Below are 17,071 nucleotides of genomic sequence, written 5' to 3' on the forward strand. Positions count from 1 at the left end.
ATAAGAGACTCTTCATTCTTGCTTATAAATATTATTAACCAGAGAATATGATTATTTATAGATAATTTAGGCCTCCCAATTACAAGATTGTCTATTGGAAAAATAAGTGTTTTGTATGATTTTTTTGCCACAAATTCCCTTCTTTAATGAAATTTCCTGAATTAGGAAATGCATTCTCTAAGGATGATTTAGTCATTTTGATTGGGACCATATGTTGAGTAGAAATGAATTTGGACTCAAATTGTTAGAGAAGTTGCTTTAAATCTCACCTTTGGCATTTCTTTAGTTTTATGACCATGAGCAAGTTATTAGCTCTCTGGCCCTGAGCTTCCTCATCTGTAAAATAAAGATAATAATACCCATAGTATTTACACCATAAGGTTTTCATGAGGCTCAAATGTGAAAATGTATATAAGGCACTTTGTAACCCTCCTAGCACCAAGTGTCATAATTAGTATTATCACTAACATTTATTTAATGATAGACAGTATGGTATAATGGGAGAAGTAAATGGTGAAGTGAATAGAATGCTGAGCCTGGAGACAGAAAGATTCATTTCCATGAGTTTAAATCCAACATCAGACAGTTAATGATATGATAATATATTATATAAATAATATAATAAATAATAACAATTAATATCTTGGATGGATCCCTTAGCCCTGCTTGCCTTAGTTTCCTCATCTGTAAAATGATCTGGAGAAGGAAATGATAAATTACTCTAAGATCTTTGCCAAGAAATCCCCAAATGGAGGTCATAGAGAGTCAGATACAAATGAAACTACTGAATATAGTGTGGTATAATGTACAGAGAGACAATCTTAGTATTAGGACGTGGACACAAGTCATCTCGTATACTGGCTGTGTGACTTAAGTCACGTAACATCATAATGCCCCTAGCAAGTTTCTTAAGACTATGGATATCAGGTATTTATCAGTGATAAAGGAGGGAGTATTCTCATACAGGGATTTATTTACATGGGTGAAATCACAAGGTTAGACCAAAGAAATTATATATATATATATATGTATATATATATATATTTATTTATGCAAATCAAATCAATTTAGTAAGCAATTATTAAGCACTTACATTCATTTATGCACACATATCTGCATGTATGTATTGAATTAGTTCAGGGAATCCTTAATGACTGTTTTACCAATATGGATATTCCCTTCAGTTTTATAGATTGCAAGCTAGCCAAGTGACTCATCCATATTTTGCCATAATTTTCCTAATTGGGCCAACCCCCAAATGTTGGAAGTTTTTCTAGAGGTCTCTTGACAATTACAAGAATATAAAATAGAGCATATGGGTTGTACATTGATTATCCCTTGAACTTGCCATATGATCTACTTTGTTTTCTAATCTTATAGGTCTTTATTGATATAAAAAATTAAAATACCTATTTAATGTTCATTGCCAATAAGACCATAATAATGAGATCTATATCCTAACACCAGTAAATTCACATAAAAGGTAGACCTTTCTCTTTGTCTCTATTCAGATTGTGACAGGTATGAGTGATGTGATGAAGACTAGGAAGGATTTTAATAATATCCTCTTACTTTGTATGATTAAAACTGAGCCCCCTACCTGAATTTTGACATTCAAATATGGCTCTCAGTCATTTTTTTAAAATAAAAGCTTTTACCTTTCCATGAGTCCAGTGCCTCCTGAGTGGCCACAATCTGTCAGAAGTCTCACTTGCCAAACTGGTCACTGTTCTTTTTTTCTTTTTGGATCATTGGGGGAAAAATATTTATGCTGCAGTAGCACTAAAGAAAGGGCAAGTTCTGTGCCATTGATTAATTGACATTGATAAATAATTCACATTAGAATTACATGGAAATGGCACAGCAGATTTATGTAATGTATGAAACTTTCTAAGAATCAAATTGAAGAACACTCTTGGTGTTCCATCTGGAAGAGACAATAAGAGGCGGCAAATATCATGCAATGGGGAATAGTGTATGGTGCTTTTCCGATGTCACATATCTGAACTGACACTTTGATGTGTTCAAGTACAATCTCCCCTGTCAAAATATTTCCTTCTTTAGCCATGCTCAGTCTAATGCGATCAGACCACAGTGTGGAATGCTGCCATATCCTTTTAAGTGCAGATTTGTCTTGGAGTTACAAGGTGCATTGCTTCCAAATTGTAGTGCCATGATTTAAATAAGAAAACTTGCACTACCAGCTTATGTTAAATTTACAGCATGCCATGCCACTTTTAATAAGAATTTTAGATGACAGCATACAGTACAGAAAGATTTCTATAGTAAAACTTCCCATGTGCTGGAGTGGGGACATTCTGTGTGGCAGAAATGAAACAACCCATAAATAAGCATTAATTTGGACACATAATCAATTTTTTGTTCTTTTGAAGACTGAAACATTTTCTCCTAGTCTTAACATCAAAAACAATTTTATGGGATAGTCTGATGAAAACTAAGTACAATGAAAACTCTCTAGGGGGAGAATGGATAGCCTGAAATTGACAGATAATTTTATTTTAAAATACACATAATGTATGCTATATTTGTTTTAATAATTGAAGGTTGAATGGGAATTAGTATTATTGGAACAAGAAAATAAAAACTTAACTGTAATTCTGTTTCTATTGTGAACATTACTATATATTATTTCTAAGAAAGAAAGAAAAAAACTCTTGTATATCTCTATTCTGTACCTAATAAGCAAACCATTTTAACAAAGAATGAAAAATAAAATTAGCAGAACTTATCAGCACATCAATTGTGTCTGACAGTAAATGTAATGTTTCATGCCTAAATTGACTCATTCATAGTTCAGAGATCTATATAAAAAAATAATGTTTTTCAGAATTACAGATGATTTATAATTAATATTTTATCAGGTTAGTATTTTAATTTCATTTACTTCATAACTTGATATTTAAATTTTAAAGTTATAGCATTAATTTCATATATTAAATGTGAAATTTGTTCAGACAATTTCCAAACTTGAATGTTAAAAAAGTTTACAAAGTAATTTTGGTTTTCTGTTTTGAATTATTTTGCTCATTTATTCATGTCCTTTAAAACCTGGTATTGGTGTCATAATGTTATCTAGTACATAGCTTAGAGATAGCACAATCATAATATTTTTGTGTTATTTTGGATTTCTAAATATTATTCTTCCTACTGGCTGCTCTTTTACTACTTTTTCTTTCCCTTCCTCTTTGTTTTTCAAGGTGTTTTTGAGGAAAATGCTTGAAAGCCAAATATGCTTCATTTGAAGAGAGCCAAACCCTTTTTGTGTCCTGTAGTTAAGTATGAACACACACACACACACATGGTTTCCTCATAGACTTTATTCATAAACATACTCATATGTGTATACATATATAGTAATACATATATGTTTGTACACATGCAAATTCCATATATACATGAGTAAACATGCATATATGCATATATACAGTCTGTATGTGTCAATGACTGATAGCCAACATTCATAAAGCACTTGCTATGTGCTAAACTATGCTATGAATTTTACAATTATTATTTTACTTGATCCTCACAACAACTCTAGTTATCTAGTCAGTGTGATTATCCCAATTTTACAAATGAGGAAACTGAGACAAATAGAGGTTAAGTGACTTACCCAGTGTGTCACACAGCTACAAAACATCTCAGCCTGCATTCAAACTAAACTCTTCCTAACTCCAGGTCCAGTGCTCCATATTCTGAACCAAGTAGCTGCCCTGTTCCCTGCCCACCATGTCAATACTGTATAATTTAGTTAGTTCTTTTTGTGTCCTACTTCCCTTCATCCCTTAGATTCCCATGAGTCTATAGAAGTTTGGATTAAGGGATGTCCACAAACAAAATGAAGCAAATACCTATACTATTTTATGGTATATTCTGCTGATTATGTCATGAATCACTGTGTAAACTGCCTGTGTACACACACACACACACACACACACACACACACACACACACACACACACACACACAGAGGTATATTGCTCTGAATTGGCCCAAATATGGCTGAAATGACTGATGTGCTTAATGTTAGTTATTTTATGGATGTAGACACTAAAGGTTGTAACATATTTATAAGGTGCCTTAAGGTATCAGTTCAGTATCTAAATTTAGAATGATACTTAGCTTCTGACAATAGAACATGAGTTTATCAGATAAATTGGATTCTTTCTTGAGCATTTTATTGGCTTTGCAAATAATAAAGCCTCTTTTCATTGATATAGGCAAATCCTCCAACTCCTCTTGTCTGCTCACTGTCATACTTTGGGTAAACATAGACATTCATTGGAACTCCTTTAAATAGTTTTTTTCATATTACAAGAATTCATGATAGAATAAAAGACATTGGAACCTAGAATCAGAAGAGATGGAGGCTTGATTCTTGTTCCTTACACTGTAAAATTAAGTTAATGTAGGGAACTGATACTCATCTCACTTGGCTATCATGAACTTCAGATAAGTTGATTTGCAAATAGTCCTTTGTGAACCTGAGTAATCAGTTCCTGGGGATCCAATATAGATTGTATTAACCAGGCTTTGGAAACTTAAGTATGTAAACAAGTTCTTAACCTGTATCCCTTCTGGGGGGGGGGAGTGTAGTCTTCCTCAGCTAGGCTGGTCCTCAGGGGACAGACATGAAGGTTTTCACTTATCTGAACATGATACCTTTCTAACTTGGAAGAAGCAAATTTTCCATTGCTGGAGCCTCCCAGAACAGTTTCAACTTCATATCATTTGTTATAAGGCACTGAAGGAGGACTTTAGTGGTGATCACCAAAAATTCTGTGTCTGAAAATATAGTTAAAGCAGCTTTTTAAATCTTTAAAGGGATTTTTTAAATCTGAGGTCCATGACATTACATTAAAAACTGACTTTTCATGTCAATGCAATTTTTGCAAAAATTGCAATACATTTTGCAATTTATATTCCCTTCTTCCCCCCATTTCTATCCTTTCTATAAGACAACAGGTAATATAAGTTGTACATGTGTGATCACAACTATTTCTATGTTCATCAAATTGTAAAATGAGACACATTTTGCTTACACTGAAGAATAATTCACAGATTATATAATTCCCAATATGGCTGTGGATGGTCATGAATACCTTGGAGTGGTCCTGATTCCTTGCATTGCTCATAATATTTAATTCATTCATAGTTAATCATTGTACTTTATAGTTTTTACTGTATATAGTATTCTGGTTTTGCTCACTTCACTTTATACCACTTTATATGTTTTTCTAGGGTTTTTGTCATTTTTTATCATTTTTATATTATGGCAAAATAGTATTCCATTGCAGTCATGCGCCACAAATTGTTCAGCCATTCCCACATTGATGTATATCCCTTCAATTTCCACTTTTTGACACTACTAAAAACTGTTATAAATACTTTTGAATATTGTACATATCTATACCTATATCTATCTATCTATCTATCTATCTATCTATCTATCTATCTATCTTTTCTTTGTATCTTTGCTCTTTTTCGGATTCACTCCTAATAGTGGTATTGCTGGAAAAAAGGGTGGCTATGCACAGTTTTGTGGCCCCTTGGACATGGTTTAAGAATGCTTTCCAGAATGGTAGTAGAGGTTCATGAACTTTAAAAAATGTAATCTTATAGATTATTAATTTCTTTCTTTGGATATGTCATCCTTTCTCATTTATATTGTCATAAACATAATGGCCAAATATCTATTATTCTTAGTTTCAAAAGGCTTCTAAAGTTGCCGTTTAACTTTTTTAAAAAATTTTTGAAATTTGAAATGTTTTTCCATGCTTACATGATTCATTATCCCTCCCCCTGCTCTTTCCTCCACCCTCCCAAAGCTGACAAGCAGTTTCACTGGGTTATACATGTTTCATTGTTCAAAAACCTATTCCCATATTATTCATATTTGCAGTAAAGTGATCTTTTAACATCAAACCTTAATTATATCCCTATCAAACTACATGATCAATTATATGTTTTTTGTCTGCATTTAAAAAATATAGAAAACTTCATGAATTTGCATGTCATCATTGTGCAGGGGCCATGCTAATCTTCTCTGTATCATTCCAATTCTAGTATATGTGCTGTCAAAACAAGCACTAGATTATTAATTTTACACATTTAAACTATAATTCTGAGAAGAGATCCATAGGCTTAACCAGACTCCCAAGGAGTCCATGACACAATTAGGTGAAGGACCTCTGTTCTTTCACAAATAACTGTAAAAGACCAAATAGTATTTTAAAATATAAATTTATGAGCCAGTTAGAGTAAAGTGGAAAGAGCACTGTCCGAGGCAGGTTTTGAACCCATGTGTCCCTGGCTCCAAGGTTGGTTTTCTATTCACAATGAGGCAATGCCTTTCTGCCATGACATTTTCATTGAAGCACTTAATCTCTGCTTCAGTTTTTTCTGCATCTATAAAAGGAATGTAATGCTATTGAAATCCCATATCTCATAGAGATGTTAGATAGAACAAATGAGATGCTATATATGAAGTATTTTAAAAACTGTAAAATAGTTTATAAATGTTAGCATTATTATTATTATTATTATGTTCTATCTTTGAATTTGACTACCTTGCTTCTAATTCCATCTGCTTGACCAATCATATAAAATGATATATTGGCTATAATTTGCAGTTTTGCATTTCATGCTTTGAAATATTAACAAGCTTTTAATTCTTTAGGTGTTTTAGCTTTAATTTTAGAGTGATGGAAGATATAAATTTTCTTTAACTTTTTTATTGAGAATATGTGACATATTATTTTTATAATGTCATAATTTTCCATATGAAATAATGTACCATATTATCATCCCTCCATCCCCACAATAAGATTTTAAAGTATTCAAATGAAAAAGAATCTTACCTCTGAAAAGGATAAGAAAGTCTTGTTCCCAAAGGAAATACTTTAAAGCAGGAATATGTAATTCCTTTGGCAGCACTAAGGAATTAACTAGGGAGAAATGAAAAGCAGAGAGGAAAGTAGATAGAAAACATAAGATTAGAAGAAGGAAGAGAGTAGGTGATGGGAGAAAAGTGGGTTCTCTGGTGAAGTGAAATAGTGAAAAATATCCCTAAAAACTTCCTTAGCATGAGTGTGATCTGATCTTTGCTTGTTTTAATGATTATTATTTCTCCAAACCTTCCCCCAAATTGTAATTGGGTGCCTCTTTGTTTTAGTGGTATTTCCATGGGTTCTAAGATTCTATGTCAGGAGATCATGAGTTCTACCATCAGGTCCTATTCGTTTGGGAAGTCTCGATGTATCAGCCTAGAAATAGTTTGTTGTTCAGAGATGTTCATCACTACATGATTGGCAACAATGTGATGGTCTTTATTTTATTTTTTTGTGTATAGTCTGAGTCATCATTGGGTTGCTTTATGCTCTTAGTGGGATTATTAGTAGCAATGGTTTTTAAGATTTCAAAGAGTCAAAATTGAGGAAAATAAAAAATACTTTTATTTTTAACTAACCTCAATGAAATTTAGCATTTTTCAATTATGAAAAGAAATACCAATCCATAGAGTATTAGTAGTGCCTATGGTTTTAGTACCAATAAAAATCATAGATATTTTCATGTCTCATTACATTTGTTGCAAATATATTAAAACATATTTGATACTCATCAATATTTTGAAATTGTTATGTTTGTCTAGCCAAGCAATTGCCTATGACTGCAGTCTTTCTGTCTATGGACTTTTAGCATAATTAATTTCTTTTGTAATCCATGTATTTTATTTATTTAAACCTTTTCTTAATAGGTGAGGCAGTCCATAGGCTTTACCAATTTCTAAAAGTATCTAGGATCCAGGACACAAAATAAACAAAGAACCTTCAATCTATGGGAATTTAAATATAGATCCTTGATTTATTCAAGTAGGGAAGCATGTTTAGGAAAAACATTACATTCATCTGTGTGACCTACTATTAGATTGAATTCATATACCAGATGTTACATAAGTGTAGAGGTATCCTAAACATCATTTAGGTAGATGGTTCTACAAATTAACTTCTACTGTCTTAAAAGAACTTCTATAATTTCTCTCACCTTGGAGGAAATAGGACAGAGTAATCCTTTGCACATGTGTTGATTATCATGTTTTAATCTTTTGTAAGCAGTTGTTTGCAAGAGTCATAGGGAAATTATAGTAAAAAACAACAAAAAAGTGCTCTTCTGGATGGTTTTAGTGAATTGCTGTTAGATTTGTTGGGTATTCTTTATATATATATATTTTTTTTTTTTCTGCTTCTACCATTCTTTGAAAAATTTATGTGGAACAAAGCTTCCTATTACTGTTTGACTAACTCAGATTCATGCCCATCTTAACTCATATGTGACTTGCAGGTTTCTAGGCAACATCTCCCTCCTCTTTTAAACTTACTAAGCTCAAAAATCCCTATAAGCCAATGGATATGTGTAATCAAATGAATATTTAAGAGAATTTGTTGGAGAGAATGACAATAGAATTCTGGGATTATTCTAAATTGCCTAATATATTATAAAAAATTCAAGCAAATATATAGTCAAACCAAAAATAGTTTTTTAAATATATGTATATAAAAAGATAAAAAATAGAAAAAAGTTAATACCTAAAGATAATATGTTTTTAAAGTTGACTCCAATACTAATTCATGCTAACCTTGGGTAAAACATTTGATTTGATCATGGTTCTTTCAACCTAACTTTAAAAATGGAGATGAAAAACACATTTATAACACAAACTCATTATTTTGAGCAAGATAATACACCTGAACTATCCTCTTCAGATGGTAAATAAATTACCCTCTAAAGAATTAAAAACAAAACAGATGAAAGTAGATCCTTTAATGTAAATATAAATGTCCAGTAATGATGTAAAATCTAGGCAAGTGAACAAACAGAATTACTCTTTAATGAACTGCCTTTCAAGATCACTTATAGTGCTGGTACTTTGCTTTTAAAACTCAAATTAAGCCATTTCTCATGTTTCTCACTGTTGGCTTTCTACTTACAGTTGTCATTCAGTAATGTACTATACCTCTTTCCATTAAGAGACCCATGAGATGAGAAATCCTTTGTAAATATTAACATGTGGAAGAAAGATGAATAATATAAGCCATAAATGTGATAAGAACTGTGCTTAATAATTTTTTTCTTTTCTTTCTCTGACCCTAGTTTTATATAAAAGAATGTGAAAACAAAACAAAGAATCTTAACTTGGTATAATGACAAACTTGCTAATAACTAGAAAAATTCTAAAGCAGAACAAGTTGCTTGGAAAAATATTCTATCCTCCCTCACTGGAGGTTTTTAAACCAAAAGCTAAAGGATGTCATCTGGGTAATGCTGAAGAAGGGATTCGTGTGAACTATGTCTTTGAGTAGATGGCCATTCAGGAGATTTTGTCATTCTTTGGCAGAATCATAATGAATTTGCAACTATTTTTCTCCCAAATACTGAATTTTTTCCCATGTTGATACATTTTTAGTAATCATTTTCTGACATTTTGAAATCCATGCTCTTTCTCTCCCTTCTTCCCTTCCCCACAAGAAACTATGTAATATGATATAGGTTGTACATATGTTATCAGACAATATACATTTCCATGGTGAGACAAGACACATATTGCTTATATACACTAGAAAAAAAATTCATGGAAGTAATTAAGTGAAAAATGGAAAGCTTCAATCTACATTCAGACCAAATACTTTTAATAGCAGGAGTAGAAAAAACCAACAACTATATTCTTTCTTTGTACATAAATGAAGAGGATAATGACTCAGCAAAAGATATACAAAGGAAGGGTCATACTGCCTTCAGTTCTGAGATACTCTGCATATGTACCCTGCCCCTTTTGGAAAATTAAAGAAATGACCAAAGAGCAATATGGAATAGCATATTGGGGGGGCAGTTCTCTCTCTCTCTTTGTATCCTTTCTTGAAATTCCTTCTGATAATTCTAGTATCATTCTAACCCATGACTAATATCTCTCATTGTTATATTATTTACTTTTGGTCCTTTCTCCTGAATTCATCATCAGTTTTTGAATGTTTTTAGTAAATGAGAATGAATGTAATGGATGGAGTTACCTTGATCTGACTTAGCATGCCTAACCCCCAGTGGAAATCAGATAATTTGAATTCATTCCTGTGAGCCAGACATAACATATACACCATGAGTTCTATAATTCAAATACTGAATATGGGTGAAATCAACATTTCCATACACTAATTTAAATTCTACTTATTTTGTGAATATTTATATGCAAAATGAGATTAATTAGATTTTTCTAAAATTTCTTCATTTAAAATAATTCCTCCTGGGGAGAGGGAAAATATTGGAATGAAACAACTTCTTTAGAGACTAGTTAGTTGCACATTAAAAGCATGTTAAGCATGGATCAGATGTTGCTTCATTATAAGATGTTCAATACAATCAAAGCTATGTAGAAAGTTTTATCATGTGACACTGATTGTGCTAGTTTGCTTATTGTATTGTGTAAACACATCTGTAAATGTTCATAATGTCAAGTGCTAAATTACAGACTAAAAAACACAAAATAGTATACCTTTTGCCTCTAGAATATTTATTTTAGATTATATTATCATAGTCATAACATTTTAATGATTAAAATAAAGATTTCTTGGAAGGAATTAAAGGAGAGCCAGTTTTTATGTCTTATTTACCTTTATGGTATCAAGTCAGAAATGCTATACCTTTAAAATATCACCAATTTTACATTATTTTAGATATAAGCCTATAAGAAATCCATATTAATCAGAATAATTGTTGAAAACTGATAGGAAAAAATGTTTCACTATTTTCTGTGGCTCATTTTCATTTTTACAAAGATCAGTATCTTATTAGCTTTTTTGGCTGCTATGCCACACCATGGATTCATATTGAATATGAGCCAATAAAGTCTCCAAGTATTTTTTCATATGCACTTTTTTTCTGGCCATGTATGATTCCATCTGGTTTTAGATCAACTAAATCTTTATATGTAGTATGAGAAGTGATTTTGCATTTATTCCTATTACCTTAAATTTTATGAGATTTAGCCAACTAATTGTAAGGATAATTTTAGTGTTGTGACTTGAAAAATCTAAATTAATTTGGTTGCCAGGGAGAATTCCCAAATAATAAAATACCCAAGTCAGCTGAAAATTATGATGATTTAATTAATATAGAGAGAAGGAATTAAGGAAAATAGAGAGAGAGAGAGAGAGAAGAGTTAATTTAAACTGCTCTGGCTCAGGCTGAGCCAAGCAGTAGTTAAAGGCCTTGGCCAAAGTGGCCTCCCTGAGCCCAAGGGAAAGGTCTTATCACTTACCATGAGACCATCTCCAGGAAACTGTCTGAGGGAGAGCCTCCAGGCTGAGTTTCAGTCATGAACTGAACTCCGAATTCAATTGCCTGAACTGACTTTTCTTGCCTCCTTTTAAAGAAAATTTCTCTTATGTCACCTCCCCTAAATTTTCATGTCTACCTATCACAGTAGACGCTTTTCTCCATGACTGCCCATTCTTTAGTTCTCACCTTCTTTGATTAGATTTTCCCCAGAACTATCCACTCTTTAGTTCTCACCTTCTCTGGTTAGATTATATCTTCTGAGGTACTTCACACTTCTTTGTTAAGCTTACTTTTGTGAGTTACTTGACCTTTTTGTGATTAATTTAACCTTTATAGGTACTTAACTCCTTTTTTGTAGTAAATCTAAAAATAGACTTAGCTTAAAGTTCTAGCTTCACTATACGGTATGAGTTAAGTACCTTAATTGTTCAATCAGGAGTTTACAACTTTATCTTCCCCTAAAGTACTGTATAATTAGGGTGGAGTAATTTTTAAATTCACATAATCAACAAGTACTTGTTAATATATTACCAACATCTTCCTAACCTTCTTGCTAAGGAAAATTCCATGGCTCCCTTGTTAACTCCATGATCAAGTATAAAATCCTGTTTGGTGTTCAACACCCTTCACAATACATCCCTCTTTATGTTCCTCCCAATCCCTTAATCATCTTAAATTTAAAATGGAATGCATTAAAATTGTAATAATGTGAAGTTCACAGGACAATTAGATATAAATATTTTAATTTTAAATTATTTGGTTTTTAATTATGCTGAACCCTAATATGGATATTAGCTAAGTGTTTATGTAATACATTTGTGTACTGAAGGAGTGTCATGAGTAATGTCTTACATACTAAATGGTAATTTAAAGCATACATTTACTTTTTGTTTTTCCTTAGAAAGGCATAGTTACCCTTGCATCCATTTATATTTTTAAAATACAAAGTTGCAGATGAATCTCTTTGTTTTTTATAAGTATATATTCTGAGTTACCTGAAGTTTTTTTTTCAAAACTCAATCAGAATTTTTTGGATTTATTTATAAAAGAAACCCATCAAAGTATCCATCATTCTAATTATGAGGGAGGGAATGGAAATATAAATAATGAATATTTCTTTTTTAAAGAGAAATGGAAACAAGTTATAGATATGTTTTTCTTTTATGTAAGCTTTTCTCGAATGTATTATGATTTGAATAGTGTGACATGCCCTTTAAGAGTTGGTTGATTGGCAGAAAGCCACCAAATCTCTCTTTTTGACAGCACAATGCCAAAGTATACTGTCTCATCACTATAAATCTCATTATTATTTATGTTATGCTAGGATGCATTGATTTTCAGTCAGAAGAAATTCCCCATAGACATTTTTTTTACTGGGCTGTAATCCATTGAGGCTTGTTTATACTCCTCCCCCTGTCTACAGATTAAAACAGAAAAAAAAAGGTCCAGTTTGATAGATAGGGATTTTCTCTCCCAGCTAGGGTTAGGGAGGTAGTTACTGTAGCATAGCAGAGTTCAAAGATGTTAGTCACTTCAACTTTTTTAGAAATGTTTTATTCATATCTTGCATAATGGGAGCTCAGTAAATATTTGCTGATGAAGAATACAAAGAAGAGGACCATACAATACAATGTTGAAGGGATTATTTAAAGATTTGCTCAATAAAGCAATATGGGTATGACTGTGAATTGGATGATCACTTGGGAAATGACTTGGATTTATTTTAGAAAAGTGACACAAGTGCTTATACCTTTTTACTCAGATACTCCTACGGAGTATATTCTCCAAGGAATTCATAGACAGAGGGAAAATTCTTGAAGGGCTTTAAATATACCAAAATATTTAATGTAACACGTTTTGTGGTAGTGAAATTAAAAAAAAAAACAACTTCAAAAGTGAGTACCCACCAACTGGGGAATTGAGGTTATGGGAATATAATTCAATATTTTTGTACTATAAGAAAAAAAGGTGAGAAATTTGGGAAGACTAGATGACTTGATTTGGAGCAAAATCTTGAGAACCAAGAAAATAATGTGTGTTATGGAAACAGTAAAGAAAAAGAAATAACACTAATATATGTATAAGCATGTATGTCTATATCATTGTGCATATGTATGTATCACAATATAGATTAATAGAGTAACCAATTGACTCCAGAAAACTGATGATACTACATAATTTTCTCATTTGGTAGGTAAGTAGTGTTCACTAGGCATGGGTTTAGGAGTATGGTGTGAGAAATTATTTAATATATCAATTTTATTTGTTCCTTCCTTGCTTCCTTCCTTGCTTCCTTCCTTCCTTCCTTCCTTCCTCCTTCCCTCATTCCCTCCCTCCCTCCCTCCCTCCCTCTCTCTCTCTCTCCCTCTCTCTCTCTCTCTCTCTCTCTCTCTCTTTCTTTCTTTCTCTTTCACTGTACTTCTTTGCACAAAGGAGAATTCTATAAGTAGAGCATAACATAAATTATAATGAATATATAATAATATAATTAAAATACTTTAAAAAGGTATACTGTGACAAGGAACCTCTCATTATGTAAAATTGACCTTTAGATATCATATTGCTGCTTCAGTATAATCTGAGGAAAAGCATATTTGGATTTGGACATACATTACCCAAGGGACGTTTTCATAGTAGTTCTTGGTAGAGATGGAAGAGACAAGGTATCTATCCCCTCTTCTCTTTCTTCAATCATGAGCTGAATTAGGACTAATTTGTGGGAAATTTAGAAAATACTGAAATATCCATGGTCTAAGCTAAGTTTTCTAGGGGTAGAATTATTCTCATTAAGGGCAATAAAAAGCTCATTTTCTTATATTTCTTTGGGAACATAAAATACCTCTTATCTTTCAAAACTCACGGTTGACTTTTTGCTACTATGAGGAAACAGTCTTTGTAGTTTATAAACTAGTTGCGCATTCCCATTTAGTAGATGGTTTGCTTTTTTCTTCTTATATTCTTAAGGAAATAAAATCGAAGCTTAAAACACATGAAGAACACTCAGCCTTAAATCAATGGCAGAGGATCTTAGAGATAGTTCGCAGAAGTTATTATTATCTACTACTCTTCCTCACAAAATTATATATTTTCATGGAGTTAGGTTTTCTTGAACAGGTCTTATTTCTTAAATAACACCAATACCTTCTTTCTTATTAATAGTAGAAATACAAGTTATATTTCCCCAAAGTTAGAAACTTTTAAGTTAGGGTTAGATTTGTGATTTATATGTATATTCACAATAAGATATGTTTAGATAGATGATTAATTAGATAAAACTATATGTCATATTTATATAAGTATAATTTTTGCATATCTATCTCCCTATCTCCCTATCATCTCTCTAAAACATCTTAGGACATAGATATATGCATACATATATTCATATATATGTGTGTGAATATTCATTATTTGTTGTTCACTCATTTTTTAGCCATGCCAGAACCTTTGTGACTGCCTTTGGGATTTTCTTGGCAAAGATGTTGGAGTTTGCAATTTCCTTCTCCAGTTTATTTTACAGATGAGGAACCGAAGCAAACAGTGTCCACTGATTTGCCAGATTCACATAGCTAGCAATAGTCTGAGGTTAGATTTGAACTAAAGAAGATGACTCTTCCTGATTCTAAGCCTGGGGCTGCATCCACTGTGCCACCTAATTGCCCTTAAGTATACGCATATATATGTATGTATATATATATATATATATATATCATATAATTTCCTTTATTTCAAGGAGTATCTACATAAATGAAATCATAGATTATTTAACTTGACAAAGATCAAAGTGACAGGAGTCCAAATTTTTTAATTTTAAACAGAAACCTAGTTGTAGATGCAAACAGAAAAGCACCAAAAAATATCCCAAATAATTCATTTTCTTAACCCTCAAACTTGTGTCTTCTCCCTTCACCATTAAAAGAAAGGCATTGTTTAATGGCTTTGCATCTTGTTTGAATCCATGCTTAGATCAGCTATCAATCACTGACACCTTTCATTATACCTCTTTAAAGTGCAGCTAGCCTGCCACGGTTCCTGCTTCTCCTTCCATTCAGCAATGGGGTTTAATTGTCCCCTTAGAGCCGTTTGCCAGAGCCTTAGCAGGACAGCAAGATTTAATATCCCTATTTTTTCTTTCTCTTTTTTCTTCCCTCTGTAACAGACATGCACTGGTCCCCCTTCTTGCCCATTTCTGCTGAGCTGGCAATAGAAGATAATTGTGTTTCATTTTTATTTATACCTGCAACCTTGGCTTTATTATCATCTTTTTCCCCCCGGAAAGAAATATAGCATACCTCTGTTCATTCTGCCCAAGTTATTTCCCGTTTGTCAAACTCATGACCCAAGTGAAAATTTCTATACTTGAGAACCACTGGATTATAAGTATGAAGTTGAGGTACACTGACTTATCTGATATTTCCTGTGTATCTGACTCAAGCATTTATATTAAAGAGTTTCTCACAAAATAGAAAAAAAAAATTAAAGCGAGGAAATGAATTCTGAATTTTGCACTGATATTTAAAATAGCTAAAGTACTTTATTCTTTATGAAGATTAGAATATTAAAACAATGCATTGTTAACTTAAATATTAGCATTAATGCCCATCTATTTTTCCACTCCTCTTTTCATTACAAAATCCTTCCTTAGTTCCCTGTTTCTTCAGTTAGTCAGACCGTTGGAGCCTGATAAAGAAGGCCTTTACATTCTTGTTCCCTTATCTTTGCAACCTTATCTAATACTACCTCCCTCCATCCACTGTTATCATTTAAAATATATGTGTATATATTTTTACTTATTTCATTAAATATTGCCCAATTACATTTAAAATATTCATTAAAAGTTTTACATTTGAAATTCTGACTCTCCCTTTCATTACCTGCCTATGTCTTGAGAAGGGAATCTATTTAATACTGGTGACATATGCATGTGCTCTTATCGTAGAGCCCTGGATTACTTGTCATCTCTTAGATATGCCTTGTGATAATATCCTTTTGTCCTGCTGCTCATGCTTTTCTCCATGCTTGGAAATACTGTCTCCTATTTCCTGTCCTCACTCTTCCTCCCTTTCCAACCCTGAATACCTACCCATTCCATAAAACTGAACTCAAAGGCCACCTCTTCAATGAAGTTTTGCCTAAATGAACATTCTTCTCTAGAGCGTCAAAGAACACTTGGTTTGAACCTCCTTTATGTAATTGTCATGTGTTGTGATGCATTCTAGTGATGTTCATCCCTGTTTCTTTGCAAATACTCTCCTATAAACTTTGTATTGCATTGATCTGCCCATTGTGTTTAGTAATGTATTGTTATATTTTTGCATGATTTCACAACAGAATTAGTTTTTAGATCTTTTCATGTGAAAATCAAATAAAATCATAAATACACCTAGATGCATACGTGGAGTGGAAATCAGGAATTTAGAACTTTTCAGCCCTTGTGCTCATGAAAGTGTGATACTGGAGTTACTAAGCTTGCTGAACCTGATCCTCCTCAAAGATATAGAAGTCTTATGAAAATTTTGGATCCCATTTGGAAATTGTGCTTTGTTTTGTCCAAAGAACATTAATAACATAACAGGGCAATTAAATAAGTCCACTTATGACTTGAATTGAGGAAATTATATCCTGTTGCCTTATTGCAGTAAATTGAAGAATCCAAAACTCCAAAGAAAAGGAATTAAATTCAAAATCATGTCACCAGGTAGTTATGAATAAGATAGATTTTTAATGA

The 17,071-nt window shown here is 32.3% G+C and overlaps 1 protein-coding gene and 1 non-coding gene across 5 annotated transcripts in view; one reads left to right on the forward strand and one right to left on the reverse strand.

Annotated features, from left to right (window-relative positions):
* The window catches only part of ERBB4 (erb-b2 receptor tyrosine kinase 4), a 1,424,132-nt gene that overhangs the window by 382,696 nt on the left and 1,024,365 nt on the right, over positions 1–17,071 (forward strand). The gene's annotated exons all lie outside the window — the stretch shown is intronic.
* LOC130456030 (U6 spliceosomal RNA) lies at positions 6,002–6,108 on the reverse strand. The gene has a single exon (XR_008914307.1). It is a non-coding gene; the product is annotated as a U6 spliceosomal RNA (small nuclear RNA).

The sequence above is a fragment of the Monodelphis domestica genome, chromosome 8, assembly GCF_027887165.1.
Source record: "Monodelphis domestica isolate mMonDom1 chromosome 8, mMonDom1.pri, whole genome shotgun sequence".
NCBI lineage: Eukaryota > Metazoa > Chordata > Mammalia > Didelphimorphia > Didelphidae > Monodelphis > Monodelphis domestica.